The sequence below is a fragment of the Acromyrmex echinatior genome, chromosome 11 (assembly GCF_024713525.1).
Source record: "Acromyrmex echinatior isolate Ae372 chromosome 11, ASM2471352v2, whole genome shotgun sequence".
Taxonomy (NCBI): domain Eukaryota; kingdom Metazoa; phylum Arthropoda; class Insecta; order Hymenoptera; family Formicidae; genus Acromyrmex; species Acromyrmex echinatior.
This window is the reverse complement of record NC_141862.1, coordinates 3,039,578-3,067,238: the sequence shown is the minus strand read 5'-3', so window position 1 is coordinate 3,067,238 and position 27,661 is coordinate 3,039,578. Positions and strand designations below refer to the sequence as shown.

The window sequence follows — 27,661 nt, the reverse complement described above, 5'->3', positions numbered from 1 at the left end:
AGAGCTTTTGCTATCCAATTTCTTCTTAGCGACCAATGTGGTAATGTTGTCCGAACTTTTATTTTAAACAGTGTTCTCTTCCACATCTCAAAAAATGGAGGGAATATTTTTTTATATACATTATACTTCAAAGAACAGTCGCAACATGGTTGAAAGATACCAAAATACTGGTAAGAATGCACTCTGACGATACTGGAACTTTTTTTTATCTAAGAGATTGGCGTCAACGGCGACAATAAAGTCTGTGTGTTCCCATTATTTTTTTTCAAAAATGAGTTTGTTAGACAGCGTATTCAGTGTAACTGCCGTTAACTAACGTTAAATAATGCAATGACACATATTCTAAGAATGCACTCTGACCATATCAAATCTTTTTTCTAAGGGATCGGTGCCTACAACAATAAAATCTATCTGTTGCCATTGTCTTTTTCAAAAATTAGTTTTTCAGATAATATATCCAATGTAGAATTTACTTATGTTAGAAAAATATGTGAGTTAATTTTTCAATGTCACTGATGTCAAACCTACATGAAACAATGCAATAACACATGTACTAAGAATGCTCTGATCATATCGAATCTTTTTTTATAAGGGATCAGGCACTGACAATAACAATAAAGTATGTTTGTTTCTATGTTTTCTTTTAAAAATATTTTGGCTTATCTTTACGATCACGATAAAATCTTTCAGAAACATGTTGGGACTTGCAGCGTACTAAATAATGCAAACTCCATGCTATATAAGACGAAAAAGATACATTGAGTTAGTAGTCGAGTTCAAAGATTTTTGTACTGTATTAGAGTTCTTAATTTTCCCCAAAGTTTTTAGTAGAAAAAGAGGATATTGTAATAATATGGATCAAACGGAGCGTGATTTGATGTCTCAAGTCTCTCAGTTGAATACGCGAGAAGAGTACGTCGCGTGAGAAAAGCGTTGCGATAATTTCATCGAATCGCTGGAAGAACAGAATCGTGTTAAACGCCCGCGATTATCGATTGATATTAAACAATCGTTGATCGCGCGGCTTGAAGGTCTAAAAGATTCAGTGCGTGGACGTTTTGTGCATGTGGATGCTGGGTACAACGTGGGATTTTGATGGTCGAAACGGTACTTTCGAGATCGAAACGGCATTCGAAAGCTGTATACTGACTGGTGCCGTGATAAACTCTGGACACATCAAAACTCGTCAATTCCTCGGAGATGCGAGACGTTATACACGAATATAGAAACACGATAATATCAAGATAAACACTCCTTTTAATGGCGAATTTATGTCAGGTGATAAACGCGTGAATAAAAGTTTTAATACGAAAAATTATAAACTCTTCCATTCTTCTAATTTAGAAAAATGATACGAGTCGCGCGTCGTTGAGCCTATCTTGATATAGCTGGGGGAATTTCAGAAGTGATAGTGGATAGACACTGTCGCGTATTCTGAATTTGACCGTGAACGTGAATAAGTTCAATTCGTTCTATGCAAGATGTCACATCGAGTTATCACAAGAAATTAAAATGAAGAAGGCGGTAATCAACATTCAATCTTTAGGTAACGCATGTTTCGCATGGTTGGTGATAGCTCTACACTCGGCTGAAAGTCATATGTATAAATCCAGAGTCATCATACTCGCATTATTCTATAGTGCTAAATTTCAGAAGCATCCAGCTTTCAATGACATTGAGTCATCAAATTAAAAGATTTAAAAGTCTCAACATCTCCAGCAATGTACACCATCGAGAAGCAAAAAGAAATTCTTTCATTACGGCTCATCGATCGAAAGAGAGGCAAACACGTCAATCTTTTGTACGTGTAAAATCCATGCGATGATAATACAAGGCATTTTGCATGGATCAAAGATTTGTGTTGCGTTGTGAAATTGCAAATTACAACATCAAAGAATAGAATATATTTCTATGATAGGTTCGTATGCATTAAAAAATATATTATATTTTCAGCAACATTTTTGTAAAAAATAATAATAATTAGTAATAAAGATAGGGGGATTCTAATTCGGGTGCTCCGAGGAAGGGTAGTGAGGGGCGAGGGAGTACCCGGCGCGGGGAGGGGTTGACGTCACTAGGCGAGGAGAATGACGTCACAGGGAAAGAGGGAGGTAGATGATGTCACAAGATTATGACTCCACAAAGCGAGGGGGATGGCATTACAAGAAGTGACATCGTGAAGGTTGACGTTGAGGGAAGGAGGAGAATGCGGGGACAAGGATGATGTCAATGGACGCGAGGTGTGCGGAGAAATTACGTCCGTGTCGCGGTGACATCACGCGGGGTCAGTGGCTGTCGGGCGCGGTCCGCCTCTGCTGCCGCCATACGCTATACTAACCATGTATACTTATCATTTTTTCTCTTATACATTGTCGTTTTATTCTTTTAGCATGCGGAATATTTTATTTATTTATTTATTATGTTATAATATATTATATTATATTATATTTAATTTTGTTTTATTTTAATGATTCAAAGAGTGCGAATGCATTATGTAATAAACGCGATTTATCGCGCGTAATGTCACGCATAATGCGATACCACAGAAATAAGGGGGAAAGAAGAATGAAAAGAAGGAAGGAATAATTGTGAAAGCTGAGATATTTTTATTTTTATTTATAGGATATTTATTACTTATATTTACTGTATTTCCCCAATAACTTACTATTCCTCTCTGATATGGATCCTTTTCGTAATTAAATAAAGATTTTTATTCTATCGCAGATTCGAACGCGTAGTAAAAGCGCGGTATGATACGGTATGATATGATCGTGCGCGATGTAACCTAATACTGCTGAGGTTGAAAGAAGGTTGGAAAAAACAAAATAAATACTAAGTTAATCTATATATATATATATATATATATATATATATATATATTTATTTTACATATATATTTGTATATATTTGTATTAGATGTATAACTTTGCTTATACCTTTTTCGTATAGATAGCTTTAGCGGTAAGTGATGATCGAAATAAATAGACCATAGCCGTCACACAATAAACTTGGGCATCTGTCAACATAACCCGATAGAAATATTAATCGATTTGTGTCTGCATCATAAAGTTATTCTCGATTGAAAATGTCAGTTTACGAGCTAAATTCTTGTCATTTGCGGGAAGTTTTAATTTTCTGCTTCAATATGAAAAAATCTGCGACTGAGGCTCATCGAATGTTCTCAAATATTTATGGTGAAGCCGCTATTAGTGAAAGAACGTGTCGTAAGTGGTTTCAACGCTTCAAGAACGGTGATTTTCACGTCGAAGACCAGCATAGCGGTGGAAGAGAGAAGGTTTTCGAAGATGCAGAATTGAAGGCATTACTTGATTAAGACTCTTGTCAAAATCAAAAAGAATTTGGCACGATCATTAGGAGTGACTCAACCAGCCATTTCAAAACGTCTCAAAACCATGGGAATGATTCAGAAGCAAGGAAATTGGGTGCAGTACGAGTTGAAGCCGAGAGATGTTGAACGGCGTTTGTTTGCTTGTGAATAGCTGCTTGAAAGGCAAAGACAGAAGGGCTTTCTGCATCGCATTGTGACTGAGGACGAAAAATGGGTTCATTACGATAATCCCAAGCGCAGAAAATCATGGGGAGTTCCCGGCCATGCTTCCACGTCGATCAAATCGAATATTCACGGCTCCAAGGTCATGCTCTGTATTTGATGGTACCAGCTCGACGTAGTGTATTATGAGTTAAAATCGACTGAACAATCACAGGCGATCAGTATCGAACGCAATTGATGCGTTTGAGCCGAGCATTGAAAGACAAACGGCCGCAATACAACGAGAGACACGATAAAGTGATTTTGCAGCATGACAATACTCGACCCCATGTTGCGAAAGTGGTCAAGACATATTTGGAAACGTTGAAATGGGAAGTCCCACTTCACCCGCCGTATTCTCCAGATGTTGTTCCCTCTGACTATCACTTGTTTCGATCAATGGCACACGACCTGGCTGACCAGCACTTCCAGTCTTATGAAGAAGTAAAAAATTGGATCGATTCGTGGATCGCCTCAAAAGATGACCAGTTTTTTCAACGCGGGATTCGTATGCTGCCCGAAAGATGGGAGAAAGTAGTGGCCAGCGATGGACAATACTTTGAATCATAAATGTATGTAATCAGTTTTTTCAATAAAGTCTCGAATTTCGGAAAAAAATGGCGGAAGCAAAGTTGTACACCTAATATATATATATATATATATATATAATTTTCGGTACCAGTATTTTCTCATTTAATTCAAGTGTATCATCTTACAATTATTCTTTAACAATGACACATCAGTAAAATGTCATAATGGGCCATGATGATTACTCCCAACATTTTGATTAATTGATTTGTAATGCAAATGTGAATAATTTTTATGTTATTCTAAATTTGAATTTAAACTTAGAAACGTCATCTAAAAATGAACCAAACTTTCGTGGGATCCCACAGACCAAGACTCCAATGTGAGCGTGAAAGGTTAATAGTAATAGCTTACACTGTTAATTATTGGATTGAAAATAAAATATTATATTTACATTTGTTCCAACAACGGATTGTCACCACTGATATCCAAATTTAGCTGAAGGTCGCCAAGTACTTCGATTATAGAAGCTTTTTGCAAGATCTTCAACCACTTGAATAAGACCTCAGTTTTTTGTTAATAAGCGCATGTGCATTCATCCCATTTGCACACGGATCATGTTAAGAATATTCGCTATTATTCAAAATGTTATTCACTAATCAGATTGACCGACAAGCTCGTCAAGCAAACTAATAGTGGAGGCTGTGCGAGAATTTATAGTAAAAATGTACGTGACAGCACATCATTTTGAAAAAAAATCTTCAGTTCAAATATAGTGCCACAAAAGTTTATACCTCAGCCAAAAAGTATATTACGTGTTCGATCGATGCCATGAATAACTTTAGCATTTTATTAGTTATAAATAAGATCATCAGTTATAATTAGATCATCGTAATTAATATATATCAGCGGTAAAGGTGCCTCGAGAAAAAGCGTATGCCTCAGCCAGAAAGTATATGAGAAGACGTCGCACTCGAAAGATTCCACCACCTCAGCATTTTTATTTGTTGCAGCTCTTTGCATTGAAGCGCAATTAAACATATCGAACGGTAATCGAATGATCATTAAACGGCTATCGAATAGCTATCGATCTATTGTAAACAGCTATCGAACCGCCATCAAATAGTTATCGAACAGCTATCGGTCCATTATAAACAGCTATCGGTTCATTTCAACATCTATCTGCTATAATTATTTAAATGTCTACATGTAATAGAATTAAACATATTAATATAAGATAACATACATTTATTTAAAAAATCTTACAATTCTTCTTGGTGTCTTGACTATCAGTTAAATACCTTAAATATATTTTGTAAAGCACAATTCTTTGCGTATCTTCTACATCGTATAATATTACAATCATCTAGATTATCAATTCTATATCTTTGTAATATGAATCCAGAATTTCGACAATGACATTATTACTGTTGAGCATATCAGCTAGCCATTCTGGTTTTTCGTGTCCCTTGATATATATGAGAGCTTCATTCTCTTTTATCAAGGTTTCGGTAATTAGAGCCTCATCATGATGTACGGGACCATCCCGTCCCACAGCAATTCATAGTAAGAAGCACTCAACCTGGAAGTGCAAGATTTATCAAATCTCTTAGAAAAAATGTCAAAACATAGGATGTAGTGTATGAGAATGGTTCCCTTCTCAGCATTACTACTTTTTTGACAATAAATATTTTTTCGATGACGAATCCTTGCAGATCCATAAACGTTAGTATGGCCATGACGAGCAATTTTTCAAAACTGCACCTCACCCCGATTTCTTTTATATGAAAGAAACCGGGGTGAGGTGCAGTCTTGAAAAATTGCTCTAGATATTTACTGACGTTGCAATTTACATAATCTTTCGCACTACGTTGGACAACGGATAGTATTCGATTACATGATCGTGTAAGACGAGACAATAGATGGTTGTATTCGCACATATGCGGGCACATTCTCTTTGCAACCAAATTATATGCGTATATCCAATGGCGCTCTTGATGGATTTGTTTTGTCGCGAGCAATCAATGATCGCAAAAGATCCTTTCATGCTAAATGCAAACACGATGAGTAGCGTTTCGAAGCAATCAATTCTTTAATATATGAAAACGCGTTTACATATTAAACGGGACGGCGTTTCTCTTTGCCAAAATCGTGATACGAATAAAACGTCGAATTTAGATAAAGTTTCATATTATTCAAATTACAATCATCGAACACGATAAATCTTGTGACATGATATTTTTTCGGTCTGCAACAAAGTTACTCGTACGGATCCCACGAGCGAAAACTCATGCTCAGATAACAACCACTTTCCAATGCTTGTAGAATTGATAATTTATTGATCTTGTTTAACGCAACATGAGGCATCCACCACTGAACTTAGAATAATTCAACCTTTGGGTCCGTCACAAGATCATCAAGCAATTATAATCACTCGTATAATCGCTCGTATCAAAATCAATTCGTTGATGACCACGCGTTTATAATCTTCGCAAAAACCCAACAGCATGTTGAGTAGCATGCAAAAAATTAAAGTGTTCCTCTATGTCAGATCTAGAGTTTCATCCAGCGTTCAGCGCAATCAAATCTTTGTCTTACGTCATCGACACGTAATTCTTGATAGTAATTTCAACGTTTCCGTTGCGGTCATTTTCCACACTGTTGAGTTCATATCGAATTTCATCAAACATGAATGTCACGCAATTATTTCTAAGCATTGACATCTGATAGTTTTTCTTCTTTACCATCAATTTTCTTTTGACGTAGAGAAAACTGTTACATAGCAACGTGTACAAATCCTGCTGCTGTATGGGTATCCGTATGTCGTCGCTATCCAAATGTAGTGTACGGATTGTACATGTGAGTCTCAATCTTGACGATGTCGTCAATGATCGGCTCATCGGTAATATTCAAGATATCAACCATTTCGTACTATAAAACTCAACGATTTTAAAAATGCAATGTTAGATATAGTGAATTTTTTTTTTGAAGTGTAGTCTCTCTTAATAGGTGTATTTCTCGTCTGTTTCGACGTTCGTTCAATACAAACATCTCACGTTGGCGCTGTCGTACGTGCAACCTTATGGTGATCTCCTTCCTGCGGAAATCGAGCAATCGATCATTTTAGTTCACCACTCGAATCGTCAGATCCGTAATGCTCCGTACGACGATCGGAAGATAAATGATCTGCGCCGGCCTTTCCGATATCTTATATCCTGACGATACGCTCGGTGAAAATTCGTGTATCGTATGAATGCACCCGTTGCTGTACATAGGTACGTGGTCACGTTGCACTCGATACGAATATTTATTGGTACGCATGACTCGTGCCGCTGTTGTGGCTCCAGCACGCGATTCGACGAAAATTCCAGTAGCCAATATTGAGAGGTTTGGAAAATTTATCCAATAGGCGCATTTTATTTCGCTTCTCGTTATATTGTTGTTGACGCGAAACACCAGCGGGAACTCTTCATTTTCCTTCCTCTTCGCGTTGCGAGAACATAAATTTCTCACTTAAGGTATCGCTCTATATCGCGCAGTTTAGGATCCTTCGGAAATGACAATTTTCTCGTTGTCATAGTAAAACTTATTGTTTCTCGAATTTACATTGGCTAAAATATAGTACGTTTCAGAGTCCGTCAGACTCGTAATCGCCATCGCCCAAATCTATCGCTGGAAAATAGCTCACGGCAAGGATTATTCTTATCAATCAGCATAAATGACATGTTTTAACGAGCATTGAGTTAAACGGTGCAATGTCGGTTTTTAAATTGCTTATCCGACCGCAGAAACCGTAGAAAGTTGCCTACAATTGTGATTGTAATGCTAATAAGGCGCGCGATTGTACTCGATTACATTGTTTGCCAGATATCATTCACGTTCCTTTGGCGGTCGAAAATTGCCGAAACTGTCAAAGTACACGATGGGATTCTCTCTTTTCGCATATGCCATCCAAAGCATACAAGGTCCTTTGGCATTGCCTAGATTTACAATAACGCTGTCATTTCGATCAGTAATGTAGTACGCATAAAGAAGACTTTAAAATACGGAATGGAAAATATGGAATACGGATACGGTTTGCAAGTTATTCCAGTTGTTGCACGTTGGTAGTTATTCCTCTCATTTTTAATGTTTCATCGGCGTTTTTTTTTCTATGCGCGACACCTTGTGCGCGCTTGTAGGGAGCGAAATAATGCCGCTGCCATCCATGACGCGATTATAACATTGCAGTTTTTGCAGCTGATGCTGCGCCGCTTTGCTATCGTTTATGGCCTTGGCGACTCCTATCGTCTTGCCGATCAATAACCCGAGAATGCCCAGCGGCGGTAGAACGGTATGACGCCGTGTTTCGCTATCAGAAAAATCCTCTTGCTTTTCTTCTTTGTTTTAAAGCTCATACCAATCTTTGTTTCCACCTTCATAGCTATCTAAACGACTGTGACTGCGGTTCTCTCTCTGAGAGTCGAATCACTTGCGATCGAATCTAACGCGTTTCCGCGCCTTTTCGGCGAATATATGTCAGTCACATAGTCGTTCAGCGAGATCGTTGCTGTGCAAATATGCTATGTCATGATCGCGACACGCAGCATTAATTCATCTAATGAATGCCGTGCCATCGATATGCGTTTGATGAGTCGGCAAATTGTAATGCTTCAGACATCGACAGTATCACTATACCTCTGAATCTGCTCATATATGCTCGGATAGTCTGTCTCACAAATCTATGCAATTTTCAAACTCTCGCAGCAATACAATATTCCAGCTTTTTTGAAGATAAACTATGCAGATCGTCCGACATGACGATAAACATTTTGATTACTGAATGATTTCGCTCTATTACGGGAATGATCCCGACTCTATAAATAGGCCCGCTCGCGATCGTTTTCAGTATTTTGTGGAAAAAAGAAATATGCGGTTCATGTGTCAGTCACGGATCAAAGCGATGAATCTCGACAGCGAAAGTGCAAATCGATAAAGACACGCGCAAGCATGGCAACGTGCTATCGTCTGTGGACTATCAAATTGCGGACGAATATCATCATCTTGCATCAAATTGCAAGACGAACATACTGAGAAGTTTGTTGGAAAGTTCTAACAGCGTACGATTCAAGAACGTATACTCGAAATCGCTGCAACAGTCGAAATATCAATACCTGGCGAATTTGTCAGCACCAATTGAAGAAATTGGCTATTTTATATTCTCCAATAACAGCGACGTCATTCTACTGAGCGAGGCGCTTCCGAATTTTATCTTTATCTTTGATGATGTGCGACAAACAGGACGCGATAAAAGAGTACTTTCGGACAATGGGACAATACACGAACGTCGACTGCTTCCTATCTCTGTCAGACGTACGCAAAGATACCAAAGTACCTTATTCGCGACAATGCAAATCTGTTGATCCTGTTCAAAGAGTATGGTATCAATCTGAAACGCGTGTCGGTCACGTGAATACGTAAAATGTTTTTTTATTTGTATTGGAGTTGTATAATGTTCTTAACTGCAAGTGATGCGGTAAGTTGGATATTTTCATTTTCTAATATACGCACTATATTCGCACATATTCGTTGCGGCGATGACCTTTTTACATTACTTTTCCGTATTTTTTAATTTTTAAATATTCTTCCAACTGCTTAAATCAAATCCTAAAGGCAGTAACATCTAATTTAATTACGAGTTTCCATTCCGATTCTGCCTGATTCATCAACCCAATTTTTTCGAAATATATGCCGGGCATATGACAGAGCGGTATGCTGGTGAATTCAAGTCCGTTCCATCCGTATAACTCCATACAAGTAATATCCTGTAAGATAGGCGTTCATATTGCTCTTCGATGAATCCTTATCTTCCCATACTGTTACTTTGCGTCTTAATTTTATTCAGAGCTCCCTTAATTAAAAGCATTGCTATTGCTATTGTAACCGAAAGTTTTTTTTTTTTAAGTGAAACTTGAATATGCGGTGCCTAAGGTGCAACCAATTTTTTGTTCCCTCTACTTGCGATTGATGCCTACGCAGTTACTAGTTATAGTTATATAAGTTGCACGCAACCTGCAAGAATGAGAATCATGTGCCCGACCTCGGTTAGTGCGGAACTGGCGCGCCCCTTGTCACTTCCAGATGCATGTGTGCACCCTAACGGGGCGGGAAGGAGGTACTACCACTCTACGTTCATAAGTACACCCTTTTTGTACAACTTTATATAAAGATGCAGCATCATTTTGGCTCATCGAAAAGCGTCAATGATTAGCAACGACAGTGATACTAACGACAAGCAAACAAATCATGGCTTATCCTGGATTACGTCTCCCCCACTCTCCCGGCTCTAAAGTAAGTGCCTTATGGTTTCCCTTCCCTAACTAACTTGTTTTATTACGTTTATTACTAATTTGTTTATTTTCCGCTCTAACTATCCGCTTAATGCTCGATAAACTTCAATCGATTCGTGTGTACGCGTATTAGTTTTCGTCCTATTTTTATCGTGTAATTCACGTTATTTTATTTTTCTATTACTGTATAGGGACCTATCCATTTCTAGCTGCTTCGATTCGGCTTCTTCTTATCGTTTCGTCATAGAATAGAACCATGTCGCCCACTTCCTTCTTTTTTGAATCGTATTGTCTCTTGGCCTGAATTTTGACTTGTTCTCTCTCACCACCTGATTCATCGTGCAAAGTCTTTCTCTCAACTCTCGCATGTAATCATCGTATGCGTAAGTCGGTTTCGGATATTGTAATAGAGCGGTTGGTATTATTGCTTGATGGCCATATATAAGTTCGATAGGCGATCCTATGACAGTGTGTGTGTGTCCTATGCAATATTATATGTGAAGCGTAGAGTAACCATTTGTCCCGTAACCATTTGTTCGTCGTTTACATAATGTCGTAAATATTCCGTGAGAGTTTGATATGAATGTCTAATGTCCCTCCCCTAATGTTACTCTTGGAATGATACGCCGTTATCTATATTTTCTTAATCTTTAGAAGTTTACACACATTTTTATATACTTAAAATTCGTAAAATTAGTGCCTTGATCCATAAAGATTTTTTCGGATATTCCATGCTTCATTATTATGTTTATAACAAATGTTTTGGTTTTGATTCTCTACCGGTATCACTTTGCTGAATTTTGTAAGGTTATCTTGAATAGTCAAGAGGTATATTTATTCCCAGCGATCGTAATCAACAGTGGTCCTACTATCTCAAGAGCATACTTTTCGGAGATTTTTCGGGTGTATCCGTTAATAGGTATTTTCGTCTTTTGAAGAATCTAAATTTATTTTTCTGAAAAATTTGTATTTACTAATATATTAGGTGTTGGAATTAATTCGTAGCGTTTTACAAGTGATGGGAAGTACTTTCATTAATGTATTTTTTAATGCTCATGTGAAATAAATAACATTCTTTCATTAAAAAACGCTACGAATTAATTCCAACACCTAATAGTTTTCGACATCCTTAGTGATGCCACGCCAGTCATGTAGCAATCTTATTCTTTTTGTCCTTCCCCCTCTGTTCATCATGATATTCATATAATATTTGTTATTTCTCTTCTTCCGTGTACTCCTTCGTGGTGTCTTCCTTGTATTCTTTGTTGTCATTTTTCCATTCCTTTGACTGAACGTTGTGTACGTGTTCGTCGTTCCGAATTGGATTTCGATTCAGAGCATCGACGTTGGTATTACTTTTATCAACTTTATGTATGATCTTATAATCATACTCTTCTAATTTCAATCTCCAGCGCATTAATCTCAATGGATCATTTAGCCTAGATCATTTACATTAAAAAGATTAATGGCCTGTGATCTGTTACGAAAGGTCGTACCGTATAAATAAGGTACCGAAAATATTTGCCAACTTATCGCTAATAATTCTTTCTCTGTAGTGTTATAATTTTATTCGACTTTAGTATTCGACTCACGTAAGCAATCGGACGGTCTTGACCTACGGCCTTGTGATAATATGGTTCTAATTGCAAGGTCTGACACGTCAGCGGTTATCAGAAATTCTTGAGTGAAATCTGGATAACAATATAGATATCTGGATAACAATAGCTGTTGTAAACTTCAGTTTTAATAATTCGAATGCATTCTGTTATTCCCTTTTCTAGTCGAATATAGCTCTTTTTTTAATCAAACTTGTTAGAGACTTCGCAATTTTTGAGAAATTTGTGATGAGTTTCTGGTAGTATTCTGGCTAATCCGATAAACGATTATATGTCCTTAATTTTTTATGGCATAGGAAAAATTTTTTTCTTTTTTTCGCACAGCGCTTAATTTATTCTGATCTGGACGTATCTCGGATATGGATCTTCTTCAGTTATTATATGTCCGAGATATATTACTTCCTTTCGTAGGAACTCGCACTTGTTAGGTTGTAGTTTCAAATTGTATTTACGTAATCGTTGCATTACCTCGACAAGACGCTTATTATGTTCCTCTAGGCTTAGTCCATAAATAATTATCATCTGAGTTCACGAGGCATCTCAACCTTTGTATTCCCGCTAATATTGTTCATCAGTCTTTGAAATGTCGCGAGTGCATTTCTTAATCCATATAACCAAAAATATAAAAAACACAAAAATAAAACTGCCTTTTCTACCTCGCACGGGCATATTATGAATTTAACCCGAATTCGGTTATAATGTCCGTGAGATAGAGAAGTTTATTTTTAGTTTCAGTTCAGTTTTATTTTTGTGTTCCTTACTCCAAAGGAATTTGATAATATCCCGATACTAAATCCAATTTAGAGAAATATTTGACGTTTCCTAACTGGTCTAAAAATGTCGATTATGTTTGGTAGAGGAAATGAGGCTATGGCTAATTCGTTAAGTCTCCTGAAATCTATTACTACTCTGAGTTGTTGCTTTCCTGAAGCGTCGCTCTTTTTTGAAACTGTAGTGACGTGTTTCACTGACTTGCGCTAGGATGAAATATCATCTTGTAGCATTTTCCTTATTTGTTGATTCACTTCTTCCTTATATACTTCTGGCAACTGATATAATCACACATTTACTGATGCATTATTAGTGCGCGTATTAATTTCATGCGCTATCGCTGTTGTGTGCGTTATATATATATATATATATCCTTCTAAATGGAAAATGTTGAAGTCTTTGCATATTTGCTCAATGGTTTTCTTTTCTTCTTTATTTAGATGCTTAGTTCTTATCTGTATTCGTACACGCTCGTGCCGCAGTAGGATTAGTGTACCGCTTTTATTACCTGTTTTTTGTAGTGTGTGTACGTTTTCTCGGTCATTCGCCCGCAACTCGTCTATTGTTACGAGTGGCGTAATTATTTCGATGTTTTCTCTCGTAATATTTAACATGCTTATTGAGCACGTATATTCGTCAGGTGTTACTAGACAATTTTCAATAAATATTTCTGTCTAGTTTCCTCTGATTTAACTATTCCCACGATTTTTATTTGTGATCACACACATTATCAATGCGGAGAGTCAGCGTTATTTTTCTGTTTTTTCGAGTGAAGTTTCAAAGTTATCCCGTCAATTTGCAAATAGTTTTTCTGATCGCTTTTAAATTTGTACTTTAGTAGAAAATCTATTTCGAGGATTCCTTCGTAGTCGACAGGAAAATCATATCTCACGACATGCATGGCATATCATATTTCCTTGTCACCTAACCGCACCGTTGCTCTTACTTTTCCAATTTATTTTACTTGATGACCTGTCACACTGGTGGGAGTCATTGGCCTTCCCCGTATGAATAACCTTCAAGTTTCCTATTTTAATTAAAGTAAGTATAGCCTGTCTAATAATAGATTTATTCGACCCTTCTTCATTTCTTTGATCGCTAGTATTATAAGTCTAAGATTGTTGGTATTCACATCGGTATTTTCCGGTCACTTGCGTAATTCGATGCTCACTAGCGGCTCGCGTTTTTTGCGTCCCCCTTTTCTCTTTTTTTCTTCCCTGCTAGCGTACGACGATTCTTCGCTTTCGCTTTGTCGCTTATTTCATCTTATCTAAACAATAGTGTTTACACGCTTCGTCTTACTATCGATGTTTCGTTTCGCATGTTGTTTCGGCTCCTTTTCGGGCTGTCCGTTCAATGAGTAGCACTCGTTTTTTTTATGTCCTGCTGTTTTGCAATACGTACAAAATTTCTCGATGATTTTATACTTTATCGGCTCGGGAAAATGAGAATCTATTAGCGTGATGGCTTGACCGACAGTCTCGTCAGTAATTATCTACTTTTCCGCATTTGCTGCACTGTACACTCGAGTTTTTTGAGTTTTGGCTTTGCTCATATTTATTACGATCGTTATTATTCGCTCGTGGGAAAGGCCCTTTTATGCGATCTTCCGCGTTTGCTGCATTGATAGCTTCTTGCAGGCTTCTTTTTGAAGATTTTTGTGACCATACTATTAATTTAATATTGTCGCGCAGTCCCCAGCTCGAAATTTAATAAAGCTTGATCCTGAATTGTTTCTAATTGTTCGCTTCTGCTTACTTGTATTTTCTCGTTTCTCGATCAATGATTCGTATAGATCTATAGCTAAAGTATCCACGCGTCGTTCATATGTATGAGCGCTTTCGCCTGGCTTTTGTTTAAAAGCATTAAACTCTAATTGTAAGTGTAACATTCCATGTTTTCCCAAGTAATTAGCTTCTATCTCTCGTCATAATTGTTCAAAGTCTGTCATGCTTCTAATTTGGAAGTTTAATAGGAGTTTTCCTTTCAATTTCGTGTTTAATATCTCTTCTAACAAGACTGATTTTTCCACGAAATTGATCTTTTTCATCGCATAGATACTAGCGCTTATGAATTCCTACATCCTCTGACGCGAATGTTCGTCTATTTCCAGTATCAAACTCCATACATCTTTTATTCTTAAATATCCCACGGATTGATTTCTTGCTTCCCGTATGTCATTTTGCGTCCGTCCGTACGTGACGTTGAGCGTTCTATCATCGGGATACGCCAATCGGAAATTTTTACGATGGTAAATTGTAATTTCCATCCTGCTCATTCTATCTTGCAAACCCGTAATTGCTTCCATCATTCTACTTATATCGCGTTTCATGATATCGTAAACATTGTCATATTGTACATAATACAGGGTGGCCGATTTATCTGAAGACATTGAAATATCTGGAGAACTATACATAAGATAAAAAAATGTGTGCAACGAAAGTTGCTCGATACGAAGGGGGGAATCCAATGATACCAAACTCGGCCCCCACCGCTCCCCGGAAGCGGGGTGGGGGTAGGGGACATAAGAAACTTAAATAGGAACCCCAATTTTTTATTGCAGATTTGGATTCTCCAGGAAAAAGTACGCCAAGTTGACCTACGAACTTTAACATTTTCGTTCACAGGTGGCGCTGTAATCGATAAAAATCCAAATTTATCAGAAGACATTGAAATAACTCGAGAATTATGCATGGGACAAAAAAAAGGTGGCTAATGAAACTTGTTCGCTTTAAAAGCTGCCTTCGAATGAAAGCAAACTTGCCCCCCCCCCTCATGGTGGGGGGAGGGGCATAAAGAACTTAAATAGGAAGCTTCTTGATTTGATATTATTGTAATGTTTCATACGTGTAGCAATAATGGAAAGTATCGGGGAAAAAAATCATGGAGTTCATTACAAATTTATCAAAGAATACATTTTGCGTTACTCGGGAACAACGACGTGGCCGTAGTATTTTTCTGTTCCCTTCGGGGTGCTAAATTAGCGTGAGTCCCCTTGCCTCTCACAAATGGGGGTGCTTGTTTTATGTGAGCCCCTTGCCTCTCACAACTTTTTTTTGATCATTTTCTTTTTTATTAATGCCCAACATCTCAAGAATATTGTGTCCAAATTTGAAGTCAATCCGAGTAAAACTAACGGAGTTCTGATGTCCAGCGTCCGATGCCTGGCCTCCAGGCGCTAGGGGTCCTGACTCCCTTCGCCCGGACGCTTGTTTTCCCGAATTGAGGGCTGTTGGGACTTATGACCGAAAAAATTAATGTTTACATCACTGTGGTGGTCGAGACTTTCGAGACGAGACGAGAACGACACGATACTGTACGTGCCACGTCTCGTCTCGTGCTCATCCCAGACGAGAATTCTCGACGCGGCTTTTTCCGAGGCGAGACACGTCGACACGAGACGAGACGAGACGGGCTCGAACGGTATTACTAGTCATAGTAGATATTTACGAGTACTTGAAACAAAACTTCATTAAAATTGATTGAGAGTTCACCGAGAGAAAGCCAATGTCCGAAATTTTTTCTTTCCGACCACTGTGAGATGTTGCTGTGATTAGGTTCTGTAATAAAAATAGAAGAAAGTATAAAAATTGTAATTTTTGTAAATTTTGTAAATGTGCGTGTAGGTCTGCTATTAATCACGTGGAGTTCAACTCCCCTTTCGATAACCCCGAAAGTTTTGTCAGATTTTGCGTATCCCTTACCGTTTTCGAGATATCGTAGAATTTCGCAAATTTGAACGGAAATATCCCTCAACGGCGAATTCGTAGTTTGTTCCACAGTAGAGATACTTGTCGCTGATTTTACTCTTGCAGCGAAAAAATATCCTCTTGCATATTCAACTGGATTGTTGACTGTTTTTCAAGTCTGTCATAAAGGTACAGTTCGGTCGGAGGTCACTTTTCTTTCAGAATCAAAGCTTTCACTTTACTTGACTAGTTTTTATTGTGTACCCTTCATTCCTTGAACAGAATTACAAGTAAAAAATGAATTCTGCTACGGTTCAGGAAAACATCGAAATGATTCTCATTTATGGTGAATGTAGGAGGAATGTTGACGATGCTGTTGCCTTGTATGCTGAGCGTTTTCCAGACAATGTTCGCTCACGTTCTTTTTTTTACAAAGTTGTGAATGCCTTTCACTCAGATGGCAGCGTCCAAACTAAAAAAAGAAAACGAAGGTTAACGGTTACAGGAGAAGCTACTGAAATAGCTGTGTTAGCAGCTGTTCAACAAAACCCACATGCAAGCACTCGGCAATTACATCGCGATTCCGGCATTTTCAGAGATAGCATTCAGAGAATATTGCACCATCATAAGTATCATCCATATCACATATCACTGCATCAAGAACTTCATGGCGATGATTTTCGTAATCGAGTGGTGTTTTGTGAATGGGCACTTCAAAAAATGCAAGCGAACCGCAGTTTCTTTCTTAATGTATTATTTTCAGAATCTACATTCACGAACCATGGTGGCGTTAACAGACATAACATACATTATTGGAGTGTAGAAAATCCCCACTGGTTACGACAAGTAAATCATCAACGTCCTTGGTCGGTGAACGTTTGGTGTGGAATCATAGGAATCAACTAATTGGTCCTTACTTTATTGAAGGTAATTTGAATGGAATGAAATATCGAAATTTCCTGGAACAGGAACTACCATTACTACTTGAGGATGTTGCCTTGGACGTTCGACAATGTTAGGACAATGTGGTTTCAGCATGACGGTTGCCCAGCACATTTCTCAGCAGCAGCCAAGGAAATACTAGACCGTGATTACAATGGTCGGTGGATTGGTAGAGGTGGCCCAATTAATTGGCCTGCTAGGTCACCTGACTTAACATCGCCGGATTTCTTCCTGTGGGGTTACCTAAAAGGTAAGGTATATGAACAAGTGCCAACAACTCGCGAAAACGTGGTAGAACGCATAAGAAATGCTTGCGCAGAAATTCCCGCAGATATGATACTGTCCTGTGTAAAGTCATCATTTGAAGAAAGAGTCAACAAATGTATTGAAGTGGAAGGTCGAAATTTCGAACACTTATTCCATTAAGTGAACATAAAGCAAGCATCCCGATTTGTGAGAGGCAAGGGGACTCACGCTAATCTAGTACCCCGAAACGTGAGAGGCAAGGGGACTCACGCTAATTTAGCACCCCGAAGGGAACAGAAAAATACTACGGCCACGTCGTTGTTCCCGAGTAACGCAAAATGTATTTTTTGATAAATTTGTAATGAACTCCATGATTTTTTTCCCCGATACTTTCCATTATTGCTACACGTATGAAACATTACAACAATAATATCAAATCAAGAAGCTTCCTATTTAAGTTCTTTATGCCCTCCCTCCCACCATTAGGAGGGGGGGGGCAAGTTTGCTTTCATTCGAAGGCAGCTTTTAAAGCGAACAAGTTTCATTAGCCACCTTTTTTTTGTCCCATGCATAGTTCTCGAGTTATTTCAATGTCTTCTGATAAATTTGGATTTTTATCGATTACAGCGCCACCTGTGAACGAAAATGTTAAAGTTCGTAGGTCAACTTGGCGTACTTTTTCCTGGAGAATCCAAATCTGCAATAAAAAATTGGGGTTCCTATTTAAGTTTCTTATGTCCCCTACCCCCACCCCGCTTCCGGGGAGCGGTGGGGGCCGAGTTTGGTATCATTGGATTCCCCCCTTCGTATCGAGCAACTTTCGTTGCACACATTTTTTTATCTTATGTATAGTTCTCGAGATATTTCAATGTCTTCAGATAAATCGGCCACCCTGTATATGAGGCTATCATCGATATACATAATTTTACATTTTTCGTAAAACATTGATGTACTCGTGGTGAAATTCATACAAACGTCTTGGATATGTTGAAGATACACATACCTACATATATTGATCAAACTTCTTTGAGTTTACGTAGTTCTGTGGCGATCAGATTCTCCGAAAAGACACTACGACTATGGAAATTTGGTTTTGCGATCATTGCCTCAACACTATTTCCCATTTCGTTAATAACTTTACATCGACGCGATCGCGCATGTTATCCATGATTTTGCCAAATATCGCGTTATTCATAAGTTTATATAAATTTTTTTCAAAATCATTTTTGGTTAAAGTTCTAAATTTTATGTTTAGTTCTATATAATTGCATAGCATGGAGATTGCGCGAATTGCAATATATGATAAACCTTTGTGATACGAAGACCGTGATGAGTACACTGCTGCAGGTTACAATAATGTATGACACGTTTATCGCATAATGTTGCGAGGAGCTTGTCATAGCGCTTGCTGAGTGGTTTCTCGCGAGTCGGACATAATGATAGATCAGTATGCGCTTCATGAAGATGTTGCGGGAATTCCATCTCGAGAATATAGCCTATTGCCGAATCTAACGCGATGGTCATAAAGTCAAATTCAATTTTGTACGTCGTCGACCCATTGAAAATCGGCGTAAGGCAATAGTTGACACAGCGTATAGATTGTTGACGACATAGTACATCAAGTATGATGACGGTTTCGATGGATTCTATGACAGCATGTATTTGTTGTTGACTCGCGCGAACCTGTTTGAACACTGGCTCAGACCACTGCGTGCAATAACACTGTTCGAGAGCGAGTTAGAGCGAGAATGATAGCGAGAAAATTTTGAGTAATACGTTTCAGCTAAAGCTTTCGATTTACGCGAATTCTCTATCGCGGATCGAACGCGGCGGTTTTCTGGCGGTGGAGCGTCTCCTAGGCGGTTACACTTGTAGCGAAACGTTGATTCTAATCGAGAACAGCGAAGAAAAAGAAGAAGAATTGCTTCTCGATTTTGCCTTTTATCCTCTTTGAAGAACAAAAGCTTCTCCTTGCATTCGCCTATGAGATTCTCGCAAAATTGAAAAATTTGAGGTGACCCTCTGTTTCGGGCAGCGATTGGCAATTTCGAACGCGATGGCCAAGCAGTATGCTATTGCCATGAGCGCCCGCTAAATCTGGAATCTTGATTGGAATGTACGCATATTACGCGTTTTGCGTCATGCAAGCGCACGTGTGTTGCGATCGATCTGAGTTAGTTTATCGTTATAGCGATTGAGATCTGTATACGTACGACATGCTTACCTCATGTTTTTCGACTTTATTGACGAGGTGATGGCTATTTATATTTTGGAAATCTCTAAAGACGCTTAAAATCTTTCTAGAAGCTTCCGATCCGCACGTACGCTAAATCTGCAAAAACTGTTTGTGTTAGCTGTATCTTGAACAAACGCATTACGCTAACAAAGCAGCTATACTTTGATGAAATTGTAAATGTTGCATTTTTGCAGGTATTATCATCAATTATATTGATGATCATTATTCTAGAGAAACTCTTAAATTATACGAATAAAGCAGCTGTATATTAGCCGATATTGAACTATTTGGCAACGTTATCGCATCTCAATTATATCATATCATATATTATTTCTATCATACATTAATTATTGTCATTGCGAAACATGTTAAATGTCTGAAAAAATTTTTTTATTACGCTGACAAGGTCATATTGAAACTTGGAAATTGCTGATATTGTGATTTGCGGTGTCAAATTACATTAATGTCATTATCGGATGTCTCTAAAAATCTTTTGTTATAAAATTTGATCTTTGCATTTTTGATGTCATTGACCGGCAATGATCATATAAATATCCGCGAGAATTTTTTGCGAAAAGTGAACCTGTGTAAAATAGCTAATCGTAATTGTTATCCATTTAATTCGTAATCGGGAACTTGGTTTCCGCAATGTGTTAATATGTACTAATACTTGGTATTCAAAATACCAAATAGAGCATCAGAGTTACATTTCAGTAAAAACGTTTAGTAAAATGGAAATAAGATCTCAAATTTATATGAGTACTCTAGGCACGTGTGTTATAGTTGATTTTGTATCTTAAAAGAGATGTAAGTATATTACCGACTTACATGTTTATTATCCGTCAAATTTTAGGTCTGAAGATTCTCCCTGTAATTCTTCCGAGTGATGAATAAATTGGGAGGGAGGGATAAGATTTAAAATCGGTTCGTGTGACGGCATCGAAAGATGGATTCATACGTTCAACCGTATTTCATTTATATTTGTTTGAAAAAAATGTTTCTCTATAGATGGCTTATTCGTTTGTTCTTCTCCATTATAGCGCGTCTTTACATACATATTATTACATATTATATTGGAGAGGATGATATTCATATTGGAGCAGAGGAGATAAAATGTATGATAAAATATATATATAAATAAATATGGATAAATCGGGATTAAGTAGTAGGATAGCTACACCGATTTTAGCACATATGTGTTAATGCGAATACGTATACGATATGCGTGCGTGCGTTTTAGGCTAACGAAAATGCAAATGTACACACACACACGCATGTGAGATATAATTCTGTCCGCGTAACCTTTCCGTACTTCACCTCGGGTAATGTTAATATATACTGGTGCAGCAACAATAAATATTAATTTTTAGTTAAAAAAACGTAAAAATGTATTAGTCATTTCAAATCATTACGCTTCAGTTAAAAAAATTGCGTAATGATTAAGAAATTATTTTAAGAAAATGTTAAGTTGTACAGTATAATTAAAAAAACTTGCATAAAAAATTTGTTTGTGCCACCAAAGTTTATTTTTCAATTCTACAAGGTTCTATTTATATGAGCACCATTTGTAATAACTTATTACAAATTATAATTCTCAAAATATTTTATTTTAAAAATTATAATTTAAAATATTTTTTGCATAACTTTATTTTTTGTAATATTATAAGTATAAAATACAATATAAATTTTCAAATTAAATGTGTTAATTACATTAATTTATTGTATCAATATATGTATAAGTAAAATAATAAAAACCATGTTTAAGGAACCGTAAGATGGAGCGCCCATTCTCTCGCGAATTAGGAGCGTTCCAGTGCTCTAAGTGCAGCGAGCGCGAGCGTCAATTCGGCGTAACAGAAGCTACAGCTCCTGGAACACTCTGCCAACGGTATTCCCAGACAATTCAAATTGGAACGGCAGTGATTGCAATCTCGCAGATCTAATGATGCTAATCTTCTCGAAATATCGTAATGACGACATATCCGGTGTTAGAAAAGTCTAGATCTTCCCAGAAGGTCGGCACTTATAAAACTGCCAAATCAGTCATTCCGGCCTCTCGCAATAGTATTTGTAATTAGAACCTCGCATCTCGCGCCTCAACAATTTTGTACATTGCATCGATCGCTGCGGATAAAAGTGTGAATTATCGTGTAAAATAAAGTGCTCAAAGAAATAACTCGAATTTTCCTTCTTTTGCATCTTATCACACCTCTTGTACTTCTTTCTAACGAGTGTAGAACACCTAAAAATGTACTTAATCAGAAACAAATAACATTAACGAAATGCGAGTATATCATTTTATGTGACATATGATTGAGCTATTATTACATTGACAAATCGATTTAACTGAGTAGTTTTATTTGACACACTCCTTCTATTTTTTTCTGACTTCTGCGACATAAATCCTATTGTATATAATTTCTACAATTCTTCGAGACTCGAGATTTTCAAGAATTTCGAGCCTAAAATCTCTTGTCTTTAAACTTTCCGCGCAAATCTTGTCTCGATCTCGTCTTGAAATTCGGGACGAGACAAGACAAGATTCTCGAAATCTCAAATATTATGGATCCCTAATGTTCGAGAGCGAGTTAGAGCAAGAGCGCTGGCGAGAAAAATTTGAGTGATACGACATTTTAGCTGAATTTCGCTTCGCGCGAATTATCAATTGCGAATCAAACGCGGCGGTTTTCTGGCGGCGGAGCATCTGTTAGGCGATTGCACTGATAGCGAAGCATTGACTCGAGGACAGCGAAAAATAAGAGTCATTGCTTCTCAGTTTTGCCTTTTATGCTCTTTTAAGAACAAAGGCTTCCCTTTGCATTCGCCTATGAGATTTTTACAAAATTGAAAATTTTGAGGTGACCCTCTGTTTCGGGCGGCGATTGGCAATTTCGAGCGTAACGGCCAAACGACACGCTATTGCCATGCGCGCCCATTAAATCTGGATTCTTGATTGGGATAAACGCATATTACGCGTTTTGCATCACGCGATCGCGCGTGCACCGCGACCGATCCGAGTTGGTTCGCCGTTATAGCGGTTGAGATCTGCGTACGTGCGACGTGCGGCTTAGCTTATTGTTTTTCGACTTATTGTTTATCGACAAGGTGATGGCCGAGTTTATGTTTTGGAAATCTCTAAGGACGCTTGGGATCCTTCTAAAAGCTTTCGATCCGCATGTCGCACGAACGCCAAATATAACAAACTGTACATGTTGGCTGTATCTCGAACATCTAATGAAGAAATATATGCAAAATAATATACATTATATATGCAAAATATGTTTTTATAAAAAATTGTTCTATATTTTCATTTATGTTATTTCGTTAATATTATTCGTTTCTGATTAAGACATTTTTAGGTGTTCTGCACTCATTAGAAAGGAGTGCAAGATGCAAAAATGCGTAATAAGATGCAAAAGAAGGAGAATTCGAGTTATTTCTTTGAGCACTCGTATATCGTATATTCGTATATACCGAAATTATTCTAATGTTCTTTGTTTTCTTAAACAAATAATACAAACATGATTAGTAATACCAAATGTTCAATATTTCTAACCCTAGATCACATTAAACTATATCTAATATAATACTAATTGTAAATCCAATAACACACGAATCTCATTATTATTCAAACACTTTATTGCGCCAATTATTATTCGCCGAAAAAGATTTTAGATATTGAATATGTGATCCATGACTTTAAACAAAGTATGGATCTCGCTGATTCCTCACATAATCTATTTCTATATTTTGTTATAATTAATCCTGCTATAGAGAATAATCTTTTTGATGGAACGGATGTTCCGCAAATACTTAAGAAGTCTCTTGCCATTTTCGACAAACAAAAGAAGACATGTGTTTGCTTAAACCACTATTCTAAAATATCCTCATCTTTATTTACTCTTTTAGAACTTTGATATTCATCAATTTCTTTATCGTTATTAGAATTATTTTCATGCAATGAATTTATATCAATAGTATATCGAAATTATAAGTGGTATTGTTTAAATTGGAAGATTTATCTTTATTAAAACACGATTCAGAGTAATGTTCTTTATAAATTTCTTTGAATTTTTCTAATGATTAACAAAGCAGCTCTTTACCCCAATTAATCAATTTGAATGTTTCTAACTTATGTCTAGAATCTATCAGTAATACAACAAAATAAATCCAGTTAGTCTTGTTATAATATTTTAATTAATTTATTTTTTGTTGTTTGAAATGCTAAAAGCAAATTTTCATCAATTTTATATCTATTTTCTTTGTCGTTTAATAATTGTATTGTATTTTCTATTTTATCTAGTAGCATATTAAATGCTACTACGGCAATGTTATATCATACTTGTCTCCTTTTAGAAGAGGAAACTAATTTGAAATTTTTTAAAAATAAATTAATTTGTGTTAATAAATATCAGTCATCATCAATTAACAGAAAACGCTGTGTGTTCAAAACATCACTAGTGCTACAAAGTGCATTCAAAGCTGGGATGATAATCCACATTCGATCATGTCGAATGTTGAATTCCAACGCATTACTATATTAATTATTGGCGATAAGTACGCGGTGTTTTTTATAACACAACTACTCTTTAATTTGTTACGAAGTTGTTCTGATCTTTTCAGTTTTAATAAAAATGCTTATTAATTTAAGAACAGATTGTTTTATCGGATAATCTTCGTCATTATTAATTTCATTTTCGGAAATTTCTTTGATAAGTAACTTTTTTAAAGAATCCTGCACAGAAACTAAATTTATAATGTGCGCAATACAGCGAAAATGTTGATACTCACGATTAAAATCTAGTGAAATATTTTTTATAAGCTTTTCGAATTCTACAATGAATGTAATATTGGAGCATTATCCATTGTTATATCTAGAACTTTTTCTAAAATACCTTTATTTTTTAAAGATGCAAAAAATACTTCCGCGATATCTTTTCCTGTGTGATGATCATGAAGCGATAAAATCTAAAGCAATAGAAACCAATTTTCATTCGTCATTAATAAAATATGCAATTATTCCATAGTAAGATTTTCCCGCAATGGATGTCCAATCATCCAAAATGAATGATATTTTCGACTTGTTTTGCATCAAGACATCGATTACAGATTTTTGTAAAAACAACTTGTACAACCTTTGTTCGCATCAAAGTACGCTTTGGCATACTAATTAAAGGATTTGAAATATTAAAAAAATCTTGTATTTCTTCATCAAAGAAGTTGAAAAGAAGATATTTATTGCCATCCATTTGACAATCTTGCGATTTAAATCCTGATTTGTAACACTTGCTGTCTGTAATATAGATAAATATAAATTAATTAATTAGTATTAAGTACCTAATGTTAACGAATAGTTTTTCCTTAAATTAATCGGTCAAAATAATTAGTAAAAATAAAATAACGAATACAATCAGGTTTCATATTTATATAAATCAATATCTTCATTATTCGACTTTTACATTTAAATGACAATTAAATTATTTCACAAAAAAATATTGTTTTTTAGCAGTTTCCGCTAATGTTAAAAGATTTTCTATTTATATATATCTCTAGAAGATACTCTAAAATGTAGAGGAATTTTGTACATAATTATAAGATGCTAGATAAGTTACATTTAAGATTACAATCATTAATTAGCACTACATTCCAAAAAGAACAAAAAAAAAAAAGATGTTTCAGAAGCCCAAAATGCATAATCTGAAAAAAACTTTAGAATCTTTAAAAAGACTCTTTAACTCGATTTGCGTATGCTTTCTTGTAAAACTCATGAACATTTCTTTTTACAAATAGCGCATTACAGTAGCGCATCTCTTTCTGTTGCGACAAGTTGCATATCCTCTTATTTCAAGAAGCTATTCAAATTACTAGTGGATTTTCCTATAAAGGAATTTATTCTTGATCATAGCTCATGGTCTGTTTTTTTATAGATGAATATGTTATAGATGAATGTGTTACAGACATACGATTCATGCAAAATTGTTTGCTTAGAGGAAATGTCAAAAAGAATTACGCTTTACGCGAAGAGTAGTTTTTTTTATACGGGATCGCTAAATAGTAGAATATATTTTTTTTAATGATATAATATATATTCAATTATTCTGTAAATCCATTATAACACTACAAAACATACTTGCATAAACATATCATGAATATGTATTTGTTTCGAAGATACTTCTAGAGATTTGAAATTTCGGAATATAGTTTCATAAACTTTTGCATGATTTCTTTGCAGATGTCTAAGACCATTTGTATTTAAGATCGTCATTTTGATTGTTTTAATTAAATGTTTGCACAATTTGCACACTCCAACTTTCGTATCGTTCACAATCTTAATATCAAAATTGTTCTTAACAATGTTTCATTTTTATTATTTATTTCGAGATCACTTTCACTCTTACTAGTTTTCCTCGCCCTTTTTTCTTTTTATAGTCATTGTAAAATCGCTACAATCCCACTAGTCTGTTAAATACTGATTTTCGGCGTCTGTGTGTAGCAGTCTGACACCGTAGGAAAAATACTGCGGGAATGCGACGCTGCTAACCGTTTGAAAAACAAAAGATCATTGACCAGCGCGCATCGATTTGTTGCGCTGCGCGGTTGCGATCGCCTTAAGCGTCGTCTACAATACACGAAGTAAGAAGTAAGAGTAAAAAATTGACCAATTACAATCAAATCTGAGAAGAATAATCGATTATTTAAATTGTCAAGAATTTCGAGACAAGATAAGATTTTTGAGTTCGAGATCAAGATAAGAATGTACATTTCAAGATTTTTTCAAAATAAGACGATATTTTCTAAAATTTCGTCTTGTCTCGTCATTCCTATTCTTCATACTCGTATATATTACAGTGTAACTATGTTATATATTGCAAATAATACAAATTTTAGTTATAAACTCTTTTTTTTAATAATAAATATCTACATATAAAATCCGATATCTAGTAATAAATTTTTACAGAGAAATATGATGCGAAGCATTCGATAGTTATGTCTTAAGCTTTAAGATGCTTTACCAAACATTGTTTCGCGATTATTTTTGATGGAGATTTATGCATTTTAATTTTAATACCGATTTTAAATGAATTTATAATCACTTGTTCTGAAGTAGGCAAACTTCAAAATAGAGGAACTTTGTCAAAAATAGTCATAACGAGATTTTTAAAAAAGCATTTTAAAGCTTGAAATCTCTACTTTCGAAATGGGCAATTTCGATATGATTGATTTTTGCGAAGCTATACAAACAGAAATGGATATCCGTAAAATCTGAAAATTTTATACAAATTTTACAAAGGTCTATGGCGTGAACCAAAAGGTTTATAAGTACTTTCTTGTTCTTCAAAATGTAGCTGAATTTCCCGAAAGCCGCCCAACTTGGACGCACTTCTTCTCCTCAACTCAATTTGATTTTCTCTGTCCTAGCTTCATTGTGTCATCCAGGTACATACATTCTTTGACATTTTCTATAGTTTTTCCGTTAATTGAGATTTAGATTGCGGCTGCGCCCATCACTTTAGTTTTTAACAAGTGAAAGAGGCTCACAGCTTTACATCAGTTTTTTCAACATGTCGGCAAGTTCCGTTGGATTGTCACTGATGATTGAGACAATATCATCGGCAAAGCGAAAGTGGTTGAGATAATCGCATATCTATGCATATTCCTTTTTGCCTCCAATTTCTTGAATATTCGGGAGGTTCGAGGTTTTTGAATATTCGAGTCCTAGTGTGAATAATTTAGAAGACACAGTATCCCCTTGT

The 27,661-nt window shown here is 36.3% G+C and overlaps 1 protein-coding gene and 1 long non-coding RNA gene across 3 annotated transcripts in view; one reads left to right on the top strand and one right to left on the bottom strand.

Moving 5' to 3' along the window:
• LOC147908038 (odorant receptor 94b-like) overlaps nt 1-27,661 on the top strand; it is a 259,915-nt gene that overhangs the window by 201,096 nt on the left and 31,158 nt on the right. The gene's annotated exons all lie outside the window — the stretch shown is intronic.
• Nucleotides 15,251-17,875, bottom strand: LOC147908040 (uncharacterized). The gene is made up of 3 exons (XR_015546693.1): nt 17,037-17,875; nt 16,499-16,955; nt 15,251-16,354 (listed from the first exon to the last, which is right to left on the bottom strand). It is a non-coding gene; the product is annotated as an uncharacterized LOC147908040 (long non-coding RNA).